Raw genomic sequence first — 16,065 nt, forward strand, 5'->3', positions numbered from 1 at the left:
TGTTGAAGGTTTCACATCTAATATGTGACCTAGTTAACATTTTCAATAAGGTCTATTTGAACCTCAGAATTTATGCTCGGTTTGAGCTGCATTCTAAGGTTAGAAGCATAGCTATTGAGCAACCTGAAAGGCAAGAAAAGCTGAAAGAGGAAAGAAGTCAAACACCTAGAAAACCCATAAACTAGGTAATCCGTTTCTGAATAATCAGTGTGGATATAAATTGTGTTTGAGAAAAGACTTTAGCTCAGTGGATTTAGTGCTACAGCCACGAAAAAACTTTTTGTGAAAGGCTCATTTTGGGCTTATTTGTGGAATTATATTTAAAATATGCAGTCTGAATTGTGGCAGCATTTTGCTGTTGGAGCTTGGTACGGGAAATAAATATAGTTTTCTAAGAATATCTTTGAAGGTAAAATAGTGACATGGAGGATTTAAACATCTTTGCTGTAAACCACAAATACCCTATAGCTATTCTGTTTAACAGAAATATATATATATATAAATATATATATGCACATATGTGTGTGTGTGTGTGTTCTTTTGGATAGTCAGTTTTTCCCAACAGATTTAAATGCAATACCTGTCAAATAGCATTTAAAGCAGCTGCAGATGTGTAAATTAAATGCTCTGATCTGTTCTTCTATTTATCTTGTCAGTTTCCCAGTGAGCCACCTACTTAGCATTTTCTCTGTCTTCCCTATTTGAAAATTAACATATAGCATGAGAAAAAGCTGCTCTTAGATTTAAGGTTCTGCTCTGTGTTTTGAAAAGATAATTGTTAACATTGTGGCATTTCTGTTCCAATCTTGTTTATTTAACATCAGATAAAAGATAAAAGTTTCAAAAGGGTTATCTTAATCAGAATTCTCATTAAAAAGTATTTTTATACTTTTGCAATTAAAATTAATAAATTTTATTTTCCTCTGTAGTTATAGAAACTGTCCAAAACTTACTTTAAAATGAATATTTTCATAATAAGCATGCCTGGATTCTCCAAGCGAAGTCTTTGGTTTAATACAAACATTTATGATTTGATTCCTTTCCAGTATTTGATATATATGTATTCATCTGAGATACTACATATTAAAGTCTCTACATATATATATGAACATACATAAAATGTGCTATTTACATTTTATTTAATGCTATGTTCACTTAACTTTCTCACATCAATATCATAAGTTACAAAACATTTCAAATCCTGATTTATTTCATCATTTTAAACTAACAGTGTCCTTGTAAGGGCATTTTGATTTATCCCATATATTGCTATTAAAAAATAATGTTGTAATGAGAATTTTTCATGATGATAGGAGAAATCTGTATATTATTATTTATTTGCATGCTTAATTATTGCTATGATTGAACAGTTTTTTGTATATTATCAGCCACTTCTATTATTTTCTTTATATTTCTTATTCATGTCCAACATATTTCCCCCCTGGATCATTAGTTTTGTTTTATGTTGAAGTTACTTGTATATTAAGTCCACCACACCCCATTTTGAGGACAAAATCAGGTATAAATTAAAACATAATTCAGATAAAATATAGTATTACAAATTGTAACTCTTTTTATATATGTTGCATGTATTCTGTCTTAGTTTATTGTTTGCCTTCAATTCTGTTTGTGGTATTAAATGGTATAAAGTTCCTTTTTATTTATATAGTTGTGACTAACATACTTTTTTAAAAATGATTTCTTCCTTTTATTGTATATATGAAAAGGTATATCCTAAGTCAATGCCAAAGAAATAATGCCTTTCTTATGTATTATATTTCAGTGGTTTCATTTTCATATAGCTTTTACATTTTAATTCATCTTCTAGCCTCACTGGCTTAGTAATAGTTACAATAGACTCTCTCTTTTTTAAATGATACTTTCATAATACCACAAGGAGAGAACAGTGGGTGGGTGATTAATTGGAAAAGCTTTTTTGAGAAGGTCATTAATTAAAGTTAATTTGATAATTAAAGAAACAATGTGTATAAAAAGTGCTTTGTGAATTTCAGAGCACTCTTTAAATGTTAGTTATCACTAATTGATGCAACTAAATATTTTTCTTTTTTTTTTCTTCTCATATCACTAGTAATGAATGCTGGCAACACTAAATTATAATTCCCTCTCTGTAATCAGATCAAGCAGAAAAGTTATGGAAGGGTAATGAAAAGGAATATCATGCATTTGTAGCAGGGTTTATTTTACTTACTCTCTTGGAATATGCACCGGTAGCCCAGGTTAATGGTTTTTCTTTGTTTAAATAGTTTCATCTGTGCTTTCCTTTTCCACATGTAACACTTTTTTTGAAGGCAAAAGACAGCGAATTATGTGGATGATTTTCCATTAAGAATGTTTATCTGTTGATAGCTTACCCTATATTTATTACCTTTGTTATTGATAAACAAAGTGCAAGTTGTAGTGCATATAGGTTGAATTTAATTAAAAAAGACATTAAATAATTAAAATATATTAACAATGAAATTTTGTCTTAAAAATTTTATCCTTAAAAAATATATCTTTAAGGAACTTTTACATGTTTAATCTCAAAATGAATAATTTCAAGCTTTCGTTGGTATGAGTCAAAAGTCTTTTGCAACTGCATTAACATTTAAATATAAAACTTAGCCAATATTGAGACAAAGTTTCACTTTATATTAATATGATCCTGAGATAATAAAAAGCATAGTGTATTTTTTAAACTGCTTTTAAATTCCTAAAAAATGAAGCTTATATATGGCTATGTGACCTGTGGTGCCACTCAGCAACTAGGAAGTAAAACCTGTTGACAGATATGATTTTGCGAAATTACTGTTTCCATCTTTGTATGTTTATCTCCTCTTTCCCACGGCTTACCCTCCTCCAGGAATCTCAGAGTCTAGTTAATGTCTAAGGTCTCTGTAGCTGGCAAAAGCCTCCCTCCTTAGAAAATAGCTAAAGCGTAATGAATAAAAAATTACAAGGTATAACCCCTCACCTTTAAGGTTTACTTGTGTGCTATCTTTTCAATTATTATTGGTGAAGCAATTATTTCCCCTACTGCACTCTGATATCAGGAGCATTTTCAACCTGAACAGTACGTTGCAAAATGCTTATTCCTAGACCAGGTAGGCAGATATAATAAATGGTATGCAGCAAGTTTTTTTCCTAACTCAGCAACTTGAGATAATTTGGATTTGCTAAACTTGATATTATCATACAGCAGTGTATTGTACACAGTGATATTAATTATTTAAAGCTATACATATTATCAGTACAATGTCTGTCTCATTTTTCTGACTAATATTCTTGTCCCAAAGACCAGAGTCCCTGGTAAATAGGAAGTGCTCAATACGTAATTTTTTTAATAAAACACTTAGATAAACTTTTTGAAATTTTAGAAAAATGATATTACCTTATTTCTTGAAATACCCATCTTTTGTTTATTATATTCATGCTTTTAAGCTAGATTTTCTAAGGAGCCCCAGAGCATAATGATATTAATTAATAATATATAATCCTACACAGATTATCCTATACTGATAATCAGTCATTAAACACCTAATTTCCTTGGCCTACCTCTCTCAAGAGGAAAAAAAAAAAATCATGATTGTGCCAAAACATACTCTGCAATGAGTTCATTGCCTCAGGTGGCACTTAACCATATCCATGTCTTCTTTCCTAAGTCACAGGAATGCAATTTGCTGGCATCCCAATGGAGAAGTCACAAAAAGCTAGAGCTAGAAAAGCCACAAACTCATTCCTCCTCAGGAATTTGTTTGACTGCAGTATGAAAACCATGCTAACTAAAATTTTTATTTTTATTTTGTGTATAAGTGGGAAGCCTTTAAAGGAAATTTAAGGAAGATAAGAAAACAGCAAAGATTTATGTTTTAGAGAAGTAAGTCAGTTTGGCTGCATTGTGGAGAACAAATTTGGGTGATGTAAGACACAAGTAAGGAGGCCAATTATGGATAAAAGAAAAAGAAATTGAGGTCCAGACTGAGGAAGTCGTATTGGGAATGGAAAGAGTGGGATGGATTTGAGAATGCCTGGGTGGTAACAGGGAAGCAAAAGCCCATAGTAAACCCTAAGTCTTGCTTTGCTTATTATTTATACATGAGAAAGAGCACACAGCATGGGGAAGACGGTTGATGGAGTACGTGATAAAGTTTAATTTCAAAATGTTTGTAGAGTTTTCTACATTGCAGACAATAGGACAATAGTGAAAGTAAAAACACAAAATAAAGACCACACACATAATCTTACTACCTATTTTTCATGTAGATACATTTATATAAAATCATGTATACATATAAATATATTAAAAATAAAATTATGATCATGCTATTTAGATAGGCTTATAAACAGCTCTTTTCACTTAAATTGTATCATAAACATTGTAGTAAGCTCAGTCTTCCATAACAAAATACCGTGAGCTGAGTGACTTAACAGAAATTTATTGTCTCATAGTTTGGAGGCTGGAAGTCTGATATTAAGGTGCCATTATGGTCAGGTTCTGGAGAGAGTTCTATTAATGTGCTTTAGCAAGGGAGAAATAATACCAGAGGAACCATGAAATGTTTCAAAAGGGAAGGAACCAAGGACAGTGCTTGCAAGATTTGGAGGGAGGACAGCTAGAGTTAATCACACGAGCCATTTTGGAGTTACTCCTAGATCAGCATATCTGTATCTTGTACCTTGGCAAGTTTAATTACTGACTAGAGTGTATTCTTACATGTATAGAAATGCCGCTCTGAGAATGTCTTTATATATGTCTTATGCATAGCTATCTGATTGTTAATTCTAAATGTTCAGGTAAGTCTAATGCTTTTAAGTCTCAACTGAAATGAGTGCATCCAGTACACATGAATCATACATTCTAAAAGGGGGGAAAAAGAGCAGTGACAAAGCGGACTTCTAGATTTATGGAGAATGTATGCTACCTTGAGACCATATGTATTAAAACTTCCCAAACAATGGGAACATTTTAATCCTTTTAATAAAAGAATCTTGTCAGTGACAAATGGAGAAACAAGTTGTTATAATTAAGACATACAGAACTTCATTCCATACATGTGTCATTTGATTTATAAGAAGCCTTATTATACAAGGAACATAAGAGCCGGGTGTTAAATTACCATTCTTGATTTGAAGAGAAACGGAACAATCTTGTACTCAAAATTTATGCAGATCAGGAAAACAAGAAATAGAACATCATTTTATTCCTCTTACTAAATTTCTGTTTCTGACAATTTGTTCAACAATATACTGGCAATATTTTTTTATCTCAGATACAGGCCATCAATTTACTGTCCCTGTTTTGGAAATCTGGATTAAAGATTGACTAGTACCACTTAGTCACCTGCAGCCATACTTAAAAGCCAATAATACACTGAAATAATTTTATTTTTACTTACACTAATTTCCAAAAGAGAGAACTCAAGTTCTTCTAGATACAAATGAGAATTTATCAAATAGGTTGTAAGTTTATTGCTTGTTTTAAAAGACAGGATTATTGAGCTTCTACTTTTATGTATAAATTAACTGCAGTGATAATTGCCATTCTACTTTAAACAACAGGAAAAATGGAAAAATATGTGAAACCACATTTTTTTCAGACACTGGAAAACAGGAAGCACAGGATTGTGATTTCAGATAAAAGAGAAATGAATGATCACCTTTAGATTATTAGCTGAAAGTGGTTACCAGGCTCTAGAGAAGGGAGAGAGAATACAAAAATAGTGTCAGTCATGTGAATTTGAGAAGACAGAGACCAGAGTTCAAGGAGGAAGAGGTAGTGAAAAGTTGGGGGGCAGAGTGCTAAAGAAAATGGCAACTCTTGACATATGCAGAGTAATTCCTTTTTTTTTAAACATCTTTATTGGAGTATAATTGCTTTACAATGGTGTGTTAGTTTCTGCTTTATAACCAAGTGAATCCGCTATACATATACATTTATCCCCATATCTCCTCCCTCTTGCTTCTCCCTCCAACCCTCCCTATCCCACCTCTCTAGGTGGTCACAAAGCACTGAGCTGATCTCCCTGTGCTATGCGGCTGCTTCCCACTAGCTATCTATTTTAAATTTGGCAGTGTATATATGTCCATGCCACTATCTCACTTCATCCCAGTTTACCCTTCCCCCGCCCTGTGTCCTCAAGTCCATTCTCTACGTCTGCGTCTTTACTCCTGTTGTGCCCCTAGCCTCTTCAGGACCTTTTTTTAATTTTTTTTTTAGATTCCATATATGTGCTAGCATGCGCTATTTGTTTTTCTGACTTCACTCTGTATGACAGACGCTAGGTCCATCCACCTCACTACAAATAACTCAATTTCGTTTCTTTTTATGGCTGAGTAATATTCCATTGTATATATGTGCCACATCTTCTTTATCCATTCATCTGTCGTTGGACATTTAGGTTGCTTCTATGCCTGGCTATTGTAAATAGACCTGCAATGAACATTGTGGTACATGACTTTATTTGAATTATGGTTTTCTCAGGGTATATGCCCAGTAGTGGGATTGCTGGATCATATGGTAGTTCTATTTTTAGTTTTTTAAGGAACGTCCATACTGTTCTCCATAGTGGTTGTATCAATTTACATTCCCACCAACAGTGCAAGAGGGTTCCCTTTTCTCCACACCCTCTCCAACATTTTTTGTTTGTAGATTTTTTGATGATGGCCATTCTAACTGGTGTGAGGTGATACCTCATTGTACTTTTGATTTGCATTTCTCTAATGATTTAGTGATGTTGGGCATCCTTTATGTGTTTGTTGGCATTCTCTATATCTTCCTTGGAGAGATGTCTATTTGGGTCTTCTGCCCATTTTTGGATTGGGTGGCTTGTTTTTTGAAATTGAGCTACATGAGCTGCTTGTATATTTTGGAGATTATCCTTTGTCAGCTGCTTCACTTGCAAATATTTTCTCCCATTCTGAGGGTGGTCTTTTTGTCTTGTTTATGGTTTCCTTTGCTGTGCAAAAGCTTTTAAGTTTCATTAGGTCCCATTTGTTCATTTTTGTTTTTATTTACACTTCTCTAGGAGGTGAGTCAAAAAGGATCTTACTGTGATTTATGTCACAGAGTGTTCTGCCTAAAACTCAAAGAGTTTTATAGTGTCTGGCCTTACATTTAGATCTTTAATCCATTTGGAGTTTATTTTTGTGTATGGTGTTAGGGAATGTGCTAATTTCATTCTTTTGCATGTAGCTGTCCAGTTTTCCCAGCACCACTGTTGAAGAAGCTGTCTTTTCTCCAGTGTATATTCTTGCCTCCTTTATCAAAAATAAGGTGACCATATGTGCATGTGTTTATCTCTGCTCTTTCCTCCTGATCCTTGATCTATATTTCTGTTTTTGTGCCAGTACCATAATGTCTTTTTTACTGTAGCTTTGTAGTATAGTCTGAGGTGAGGCAGCCTGATTCCTCCAGCTCAGTTTTTCTTTCTCAAGATTGCTTTGGCTATTTGGGGTCTTTTGTGTTTCCATACAAATTGTGAAAATTTTTTGTTTTAGTTCTGTGAAAAATGCCATTGGTACTTTGATAGAGATGGCATTGAATCTGTAGATTCCTTTGGGTAGTAGAGTCATTATCACAATGTTGATTCTTCCAATCCAAGAACATGGTATATCTCCCCATCTACTTGTATCCTCTTTAATTTCTTTCATCAGTGTCTTATAGTTTTCTGCATACAGGTCTTTTGTCTCCTTAGGTAGATTTATTCCTAGGTATTTTATTCTTTTTGTTGCCACGGTAAATGGGAGTGTTTCCATAATTTATCTTTCAGATTCTTCATCATTACTGTATAGGAATGCAAGAGATTTCTGTGCATTAATTTTGTATCCTACTACTTTACCAAATTCATTGATTAGCTCTAGTAGTTTTCTGTGTCTTTAGGATTCTGTATGAATAGTATCATGTCATCTGCAAACAGTGACAGGTTTATTTCTTCTTTTACGATTAGGATTCCTTTTATTTCTTTTTCTTCTCTGATTGCTGTGGCTAAAACTTCCAAGACTATGTTGAATAATAGTGGTGAGAATGAGCAACCCTGTCTTGTTCCTGATCTTACTGGAAATGGATTCAGTTTTTCACTATTGAGAACGATGTTGGCTGTGGGTTTGTCATATATGGCTGTTATTATGTTGAGGTGAATTCCCTCTATGTCTACTTTCTGGAAGGTTTTTATCATAAATCGGTATTGAATTTTGTCAAAAGCTTTTTGTGCATCTATTGAGATGATCATATGGTTTTTCTCCTTCAGTTTGTTAATATGGTGTATCACATTGATTGATTTGCATATATTGAAGGATCCTTGCATTCCTGGGCTAAACCTCACTTGATCATGGTGTATGATCCTTTTAATGTGCTGCTGGATTCTGTTTGCTAGTATTTTGTTGAGGATTTTTGTATCTGTGGTCATCAGTGATATTGGCCTGTAGTTTTCTTTCTTTGTGACATCTTTTTCTGGTTTTGGTATCAGGATGATGGTGCCCTCGTAGAATGAGTTTAGGAGTGTTCCTCCTGCTGCTATATTTTAGAAGAGTTTGAGAAGGATAGGTGTTAGCCCTTCCCTAAATGTTTGATAGAATTCGCCTGTGAAGCAATCTGCTCCTGGGCTTTTGTTTGTTTGAAGTCTTTTAATCACAGTTTCAATTTCAGTGCTTGTGATTGGTCTGTATATGTTTTCTATTTCTTCCTGGTTCTGTCTCGAAAGGTTGTGCTTTTCTAAAAATTTGTACATTTTATTGGCGTATATTTGATTGTAGTAATCTCTCATGATGCTTTGTATTTCTGCAGTGTCAGTTATTCTTTTTCATTTCTAATTCTATTGATTTGAGTCTTCTCCCTTTTTTTCTTGATGAGTCTGGCTAATGGTTTATTAATTTTGTTTGTCTTCTCAAAGAACCAGCTTTTAGTTTTATTGATCCTTGCTATTGTTTCCTTCATTTCTTTTTCATTCATTTCTGATCTGACCTTTAGGATTTCTTTCGTTCAGCTAACTTTGGGGTGTTTTTGTTCTTCTTTCTCTAATTGCTTTAGGTGCAAGGTTAGGTTGTTTATTTGAGATGTTTCTTGTGTCTTGAAGCAGGATTGTATTGCTATAAACTTCCCCCTTAGAACTTCTTTTGTTGCATCCCATAGATTTTGGGTCGTCGTGTTTCCATTGTCATTTGTTTTTAGGTATTTTTGGATTTTCTCTTGGATTTCTTCAGTGATCTCTTGGTTATTAAGTAGTGTATTGTTTAGCCTCCCTGTGTTTATATTTTTTACACATTTTTTTTCTGGTAATTGATATCTAGTCTCATAGTGTTGTGGTCGGAAAAGATACTTGATACAATTTCAATTTTCTTAAATTTACCAAGGCTTGATTTGTGACCCAAGATATGATCTATCCTGGAGAATGTTCCATGAGCACTTGAGAAGAAAGTGTATTCTGTTGTTTTTGGATGGAATGTCATATAAATATCAATTAAGTCCATCTTGTTTAATGTATCATTTAAAGCTTGTGTTTCCTTTTTTGTTTTCATTTTGGATGATCTGTTCATTGGTGAAAGTGGGGTGTTAAAGTCCCATACTATGATTGTGTTACTGTCAATTTCCCCTTTTATGGCTGTTATCATTTGCTTTATCTATTGAGGTGCTCCTATGTTGGGTGCATAAATATTTACAATTGTTATATCTTCTTCTTGGATGGATCCCTTTATCATTATGTAGTGTCCTTCTTTGTCTCTTGTAACAATCTTTATTTTAAAGTGTATTTTGTCTGATATGAGAATTGCTACTCCAGCTTTCTTTTGATTTCCATTTGTATGGAATATCTTCTTCCATCCCACACTTTCATTCTGTATGTGTCCCTAGGTTTGAAGTGGATCTCTTGTAGACAGCATGTTTATGAGTACTGTTTTTGTATCCATTCAGCCAATCTGTGTCCTTTGGTTGGAGCATTTAATCCATTTACATTTAAGGTAATTACCAATATGTATATTCCTATTACTATTTTCTTAATTGTTTTGAGTTTGTTATTGTAGATCTTTTCCTTCTCTTGTGTTTCCTGCCTAGAGAAGTTCCTTTATCATTTGTTGTAAAACTGGTTTGGTGGTGCTGAATTCTCTTTGCTTTTGCTTGTCTGTTAAGGTTTTAATTTCTCCATCGAGTGTGAATGAGATACTTGCTGGGTAGAGTAATCTTGGCTGTAGTTTTTTCCCTTTCATCACTTTAAATATGTCCTGCCACTTCCTTCTGGCAGAGTTTCTGCTGAAAGATCAGCTGTTAACCTTATGGGGATTCCCTTGTGTGTTATATATGTGTTTCCCTTGCTGCTTTTAATATTTTTTCTTGTATTTAATTTTTGATAGTTTGATTAATATGTGTCTTCGCATGTTTCTCCTTGGATTTATCCTGTATGGGACTCTGCACTTCCTGACTTGATTAACTACTTCCTTTCCCATATTAGGGAAGTTTTCAACTATAATCTCTTCAAATATTTTCTCAGTCCCTTTCTTTTTCTCTCTTCTTCTGGGCCCCCTATAATTCAAATTTTTGTGCCTTTAATGTTCTCCCAGAGGTCTCTGAGACTATCCTCAATTCTTTTCATTCTTTTTTCTTTATTCTGCTCTTCAGTAGTTATTTCCACTATTTTATCTTCCAGGTCACTTATGTGTTTTTGTACCTCAGGTATTCTGCTATTGATTTTTTTTTCTAGAGAATTTTTAACTTCATTTATTGTGTTGTTCATGATTGTTTGCTTGCTCTTTAGTTCTTCTAGATACTTGTTAAACGTTTCTTTTATTTTCTCCATTCTATTTCCAAGATTTTGTATCATCTTTACTATGATTTTTCTGAATTCTTTTCAGGTATAGTGCCTATTTCTTCTTCATTTGTTTGGTCTGGTGGGTTTCTATGTTGCTCCTTCATCTGCTGTGTGTTTCTGTCTTCTCATTTTGCTTAACTTACTGTGTTGGGGGTCTCCTTTTCGCAGTCTGCAGGTTTGTAGTTCCTGTTGTTTCTGGTTCCTGCCCCCAGTGACTAAGGTTGGTTCAGTGGGTTGTGTGGGTTTCCTGGTGGAGGTGACTAGTGCCTGTGTTCTGGCGGATGAGGATGGATCCTGTCTTAATGGTGGGCAGGACCGTGTGTGGTCGTGTGTTTTTGGGGTGTCTGTGACCCTATTATTATTTTAGGCATCCTCTCTGCTAATGGGTGGTGTTGTGTTCCTGTCTTGCTAGTTGTTTAGTATACGGTGTCCAGCACTGTATCTTGCTGTTCGTTGAGTGGAGCTGTGTCTTAGCATTGAGATGGAGATCTCTGGGAGAGCTTTCACTGTTTGATATTATGTGGAGATAGGAGGTCTCTGGTGAGCCCACATCCTGAACTTGGCTCTCCGACCCCAGAGGCACTGGCCTGACACCCACCCGGAGCACCAAGACCCTGTTAGCCCCACGGCTCCTGCATAAAGGGGAGATATACAGGAATATATAGCAACTCCAGAGTAATTCCTTTAAATTTTTGGATAAGTACTGACTTGCACCCACATGAGCTAAAACTCCATAATGCTAGGAAAATAAGTACCAGAAAGGCTGAAAAATTCCCTGTTTTCCCATGGGTTGGGAAGGATTTGTATTCCTACCAGGTAGAAAAATACCTCTGTAAGTCCTCAGAAGTGTCACAACTTAATAATGGAGCTAAGTCAGTGGGAGAGTAAATGCTGCTCTGAGTCTATTTTAACAGCTTTGACAGGATCACACTAATCCCAAGGCATTTGTCAGTGTGCCATGACAAAGTCCAATGCACACTGAATGAATACAAGAAAACCTAGCACTCAACAATCTAAACTTCAATCTGTAATCAAATGAAAAATTCCTAAGCATGCGAAGAAACATGAAAAATAAGAATCATTACAAAGAAAAAGCAAACAAGAACTATAAAACTTTATAAATATTTTGAATACTTACATTACATATTTGTTATAAATGTGCATGATAATATAAAGCAAGCTATGAACAAATTAGGGGGGAAGTTAGTAAAAAATGGAAGGACAATTGCAAAGGCAACAACAACAATGAAACTTCTAGAGATGAAAAATACACCATCTGAAATGAAAAATGCCTGGGTAAAAATAATAGACTATTAGAGACTGGGGGAAAAGTTCAGAGTCTTTGGAGATGTAAAAATAGAAACTATCCAAAATGATGCACAGAGAGAGAAATAAACATAGACTCAGTGACCTGTGGGAAAATTTCAAGTGGTTCAGTATGTGTATAATTTGAGTCCAGAAAATAGAAAGGAATCAAGATAAAACAAACAAGAAGAGTGACTGAAAATGCTCCAATTTTTATGAAAACTCTAACTCAACAAAGAAGCTCAACAAATCCCATGTGGGAAACACAGAACAAACAAAAAAATCCCAGAATGCATTCCATGCAAAACATAATCAAATTTTAAATAATGGTAATAAAGAAAAAGATTATAAAAGCAACCTAAGAGACACATTACAGAAGAATGAAAGTTTTGCAGACTTCTCGTGAAAACTTATGCCAGCAAGAAGACAATGAAATTGCATCTCTAAAATGTTAAAAGTTGGAAAAAAATCTGTCGGACTTGCACTTGATGTTAACAGAAGTTCTTCAGGCAGAGAAAAAGACACTACATTGGAATTTGGACCATGTTTCTACACTCCTTTTTTAGAAATTGATAGAAGAAGAGATGAGTCAGTAAGGATTTAATAGACTTGGTAACACTGTGAATAAGTCAACCCACTTGACCTTTATAGAACTCTCCACTCAACAGCAGCAGAATACGTGTTTTTTTCCAGATCACATGGATAGCTCATGAAGACAGACAGTATTCTGGCCCATAAAAATAAATCTCAAGTTTAAAAATATTGAAATTATAAAGTGTGGTCTCTAGCCAAAATGTAGTTAAGCTAGAAATTGATAGAAAGATCTAGAAAATTTCTACATAATTCAAAATTTAAAAACATTTTTGTAAATGGCATTAATTAAAGAAGAGATCTAAAGGAAGTTAGAATTATTTTGAAGAACTAAAAGGGAAACAGGAGAAATCAAAGTATGTGGGCAATTGTTAAAGCAATGCATAAAAGGATGTTTATAATGCTTATCATAGTAAAGAATAAAAGTCCAAAGTGATTGAGAATGTAGACAAAGAAAAGCAAAGTAAGCAGAATGAAAGTAATAATAAAAGTGTGAACAGAAATCAATGGAATAGAAAAACAGAAAATAATAGAGAAAACCACTGATGCTAAGTAAGGGTTATTGGAATGGTCACTAAAATTGATAGACATCTGAACAGAGTGGTAAAGAAAAATAAAGACATAAGTTACTAATAACAGGAATGAAAAATGAGATATTGCTGTATAGAATAGTGACATTAGAAAGATAATGAGTGGGATGTTATTAAAATTTTATCTCAACATATTATACAACATAGATGAAATTTAAAAATTATTTAAAAGATACAAACAACCAAGGCTTACTCAAGAATAAATAATGTGGGGCTTCCCTGGTGGCGCAGTGGTTGAGAGTCCGCCTGCCAATGCAAGGGGCACGGGTTCATGCCCCGGTCCAGGAAGATCCCACATGCTGCGGAGCGACTGGGCCTGTGAGCCATGGCTGCTGAGCCTGCATGTCCGGAGCCTGTGCTCCGCAATGGGAGAGGCCACAACAGTGAGAGGCCCGCATATCGCAAAAAAAAAAAAAAAAAAAAGAATAAATAATGTGAAAAGACTTATATTTATAAAGACTTATATTTATAAATATTACATATTTATAAATGAACAGTAAATTTTCCTGAAAGAAAACATCAAGTCCAGATGCCTTTACTGGTGGTTTCTCTTAAACACTTCAGGAAGAAATCATAAAAGTCTATATGAGGGCTTCCCTGGTGGCGCAGTGGTTGAGACTCCGCTTGCCGATGCAGGGGACGCAGGATCGTGCCCCGGTTTGGGAGGATCCCACGTGCCGCGGAGCGGCTGGGCCCGTGAGCCATGGCCGCAGGGCCTGCGCGTCCAGAGCCTGTGCTCCGCAAGGGGAGAGGCCACAACAGTGAGAGGCCCGCGTAAGGAAAAAAAATAAGTCTATGTGAATTTTTCCTGAGCAACCATCCCCAACTTATTTTATGAAATCAACATTAACCTGTTACTAAAGACATTACCAAGAAAAGAATAGTATTAATGAATATACCCCAAGAATGTAGACGCCAAAATCACTAATAAATATTAGCAAATCCTCTCCAGAAATATTTAAAAAAGAAAATACTTGATGACCAAGTATGATTTATCCCAGAATTGCAAAATTGGTTTGCCATTAGAAAACCAAACAATATATTTCACTATATTAAGAAAATAAAGGGAAAACCATATGATATTTTCAATTGGTATATATCAAATATTTGACAGTATTCAATACCAATTCATAACAAAAACTCTCAGCAAAGTAGGACTATGAGAAAAGTTTCACAACCCAGTAAAGATTATTCATGAACAACCTACAGCTAATACCAAACTTAACAGTGAGAAATTGAACAGTTCCCCCTTAAAATTAGGGTAAGGCAGAGATATTGTTTGTATTCTCTTTTATAATCTAGGTCCTTCCTAGTAATAAGCAGTAAAAGGGAATAAAATAAAAAAAATATTAGAAAGGAAAAAGTAAAACATGTAACAAATGATATGATTATCTATACAGCAATTCCTATGGAATCTACAAAAATACTACTAGAATAAGTGAATTTAGCAAGGTCACAAAATACAAGGCTACTATGTAAAAATAGTATTTCTATATATTAGTAACAAGCAATTGGAAATTTAATTTTAAAAATACCATATTCAAGAAAGTCATGAAATACTGAGGAACAAATTTATTCAATTTTGTGCAAGAAAACTATAAAACCTCAAGGAGAGTAATCAAAGAAGACATAAATAAGTGGGGAGATTCATCATTTTCATGAGTCAAGAGATGTTAAGATGTCAGATTTTCCTAAACTTATCTATAGATTCAATGCAAACCTAATTAAAATTCAAGGTTTATGTGAAAATTCAAAGGGATCTAGAATAGAAAATTTTCAAACAGAAATACCGTATTGGAAGATTTATATTAGCTGATTTTAAGACTTTCTATAAAGCTACAGTAATCAAGAAAATGTTGGGTTAGGGTAAAAAGATATATACAGATAAATGGAATAGAGAGGTTAGAAAAGGATTCACACATATATGGTCATTGATATTTTGTTTTGTTTTTGATGCAAGTGCTTTTATTGTTATTTTCCTCACATCCATGAAGACAATATGTGATCCAGTCTTAATTCCTCAGCCTTCCACCCCTACCCACCTACCAAAAAATAGGTGCTGTCTCTGTCTTCCCAGATAATTTAGTTAGGACTGTAATTAGCTTCCCCTTCACTCAGCCTGGAGTCAGGGAGAGTGTGGTGACAGATGATCATGAATGGAGAGATACATGGATAAGTTGAGAAGACCAGAATGGGACGGAAACAGGAAGAGCTACTCTAGATATATCTTCCTCTTTCCATCCTAGCCTCTTGGGCATTAAGAAAAAGAATGACTGTCCATCAAGGTCAGGGTTTTACCCAGCTAGACCAGAATCTTAGCCATGAAGTAGCCCAATAAATATTTTGGATGCTTAGCCTGTTTGCTGCCTGGTTTTGAAAGGGTGCTGTGTGTCTGTAGACACTGTGTTGGTCTTGGTATTCTTGTCCACAAACCCTTGGGCGAGGACTTGGATTGGTGGGAAAGGGATGGAAAGGGAGGACATGCCCTCCCTGGGAGGCAATTACAGAATGTCTCAGGGGATCAGTCAACTGGGTTTTGGGGCAAACATTACCCTGGCAAGGCCAGGTCTGAGAATGGCTAACTTACAAATGCTTTTATTGAGTGGTACCCTCTGGAAGATGACATCTAGTTTCCAGAGTAGTGGAGAAAGAGAGACATATAAGCACTGGGCAACCCCAGTGTGCTGGAGCTGGGTGGGTGCAAAGGCCATGGAGGGCATGGCTAGTGACTAGGATCATTGCTATGTTGAAATTGTAATGGGATAGTTGGAAGTAGGCAAAGC

Source organism: Monodon monoceros, unplaced genomic scaffold, assembly GCF_005190385.1.
Source record: "Monodon monoceros isolate NGI ecotype Baffin Bay Population unplaced genomic scaffold, NGI_Narwhal_1 Super_Scaffold_5, whole genome shotgun sequence".
NCBI classification, from domain to species: Eukaryota; Metazoa; Chordata; class Mammalia; order Artiodactyla; family Monodontidae; genus Monodon; species Monodon monoceros.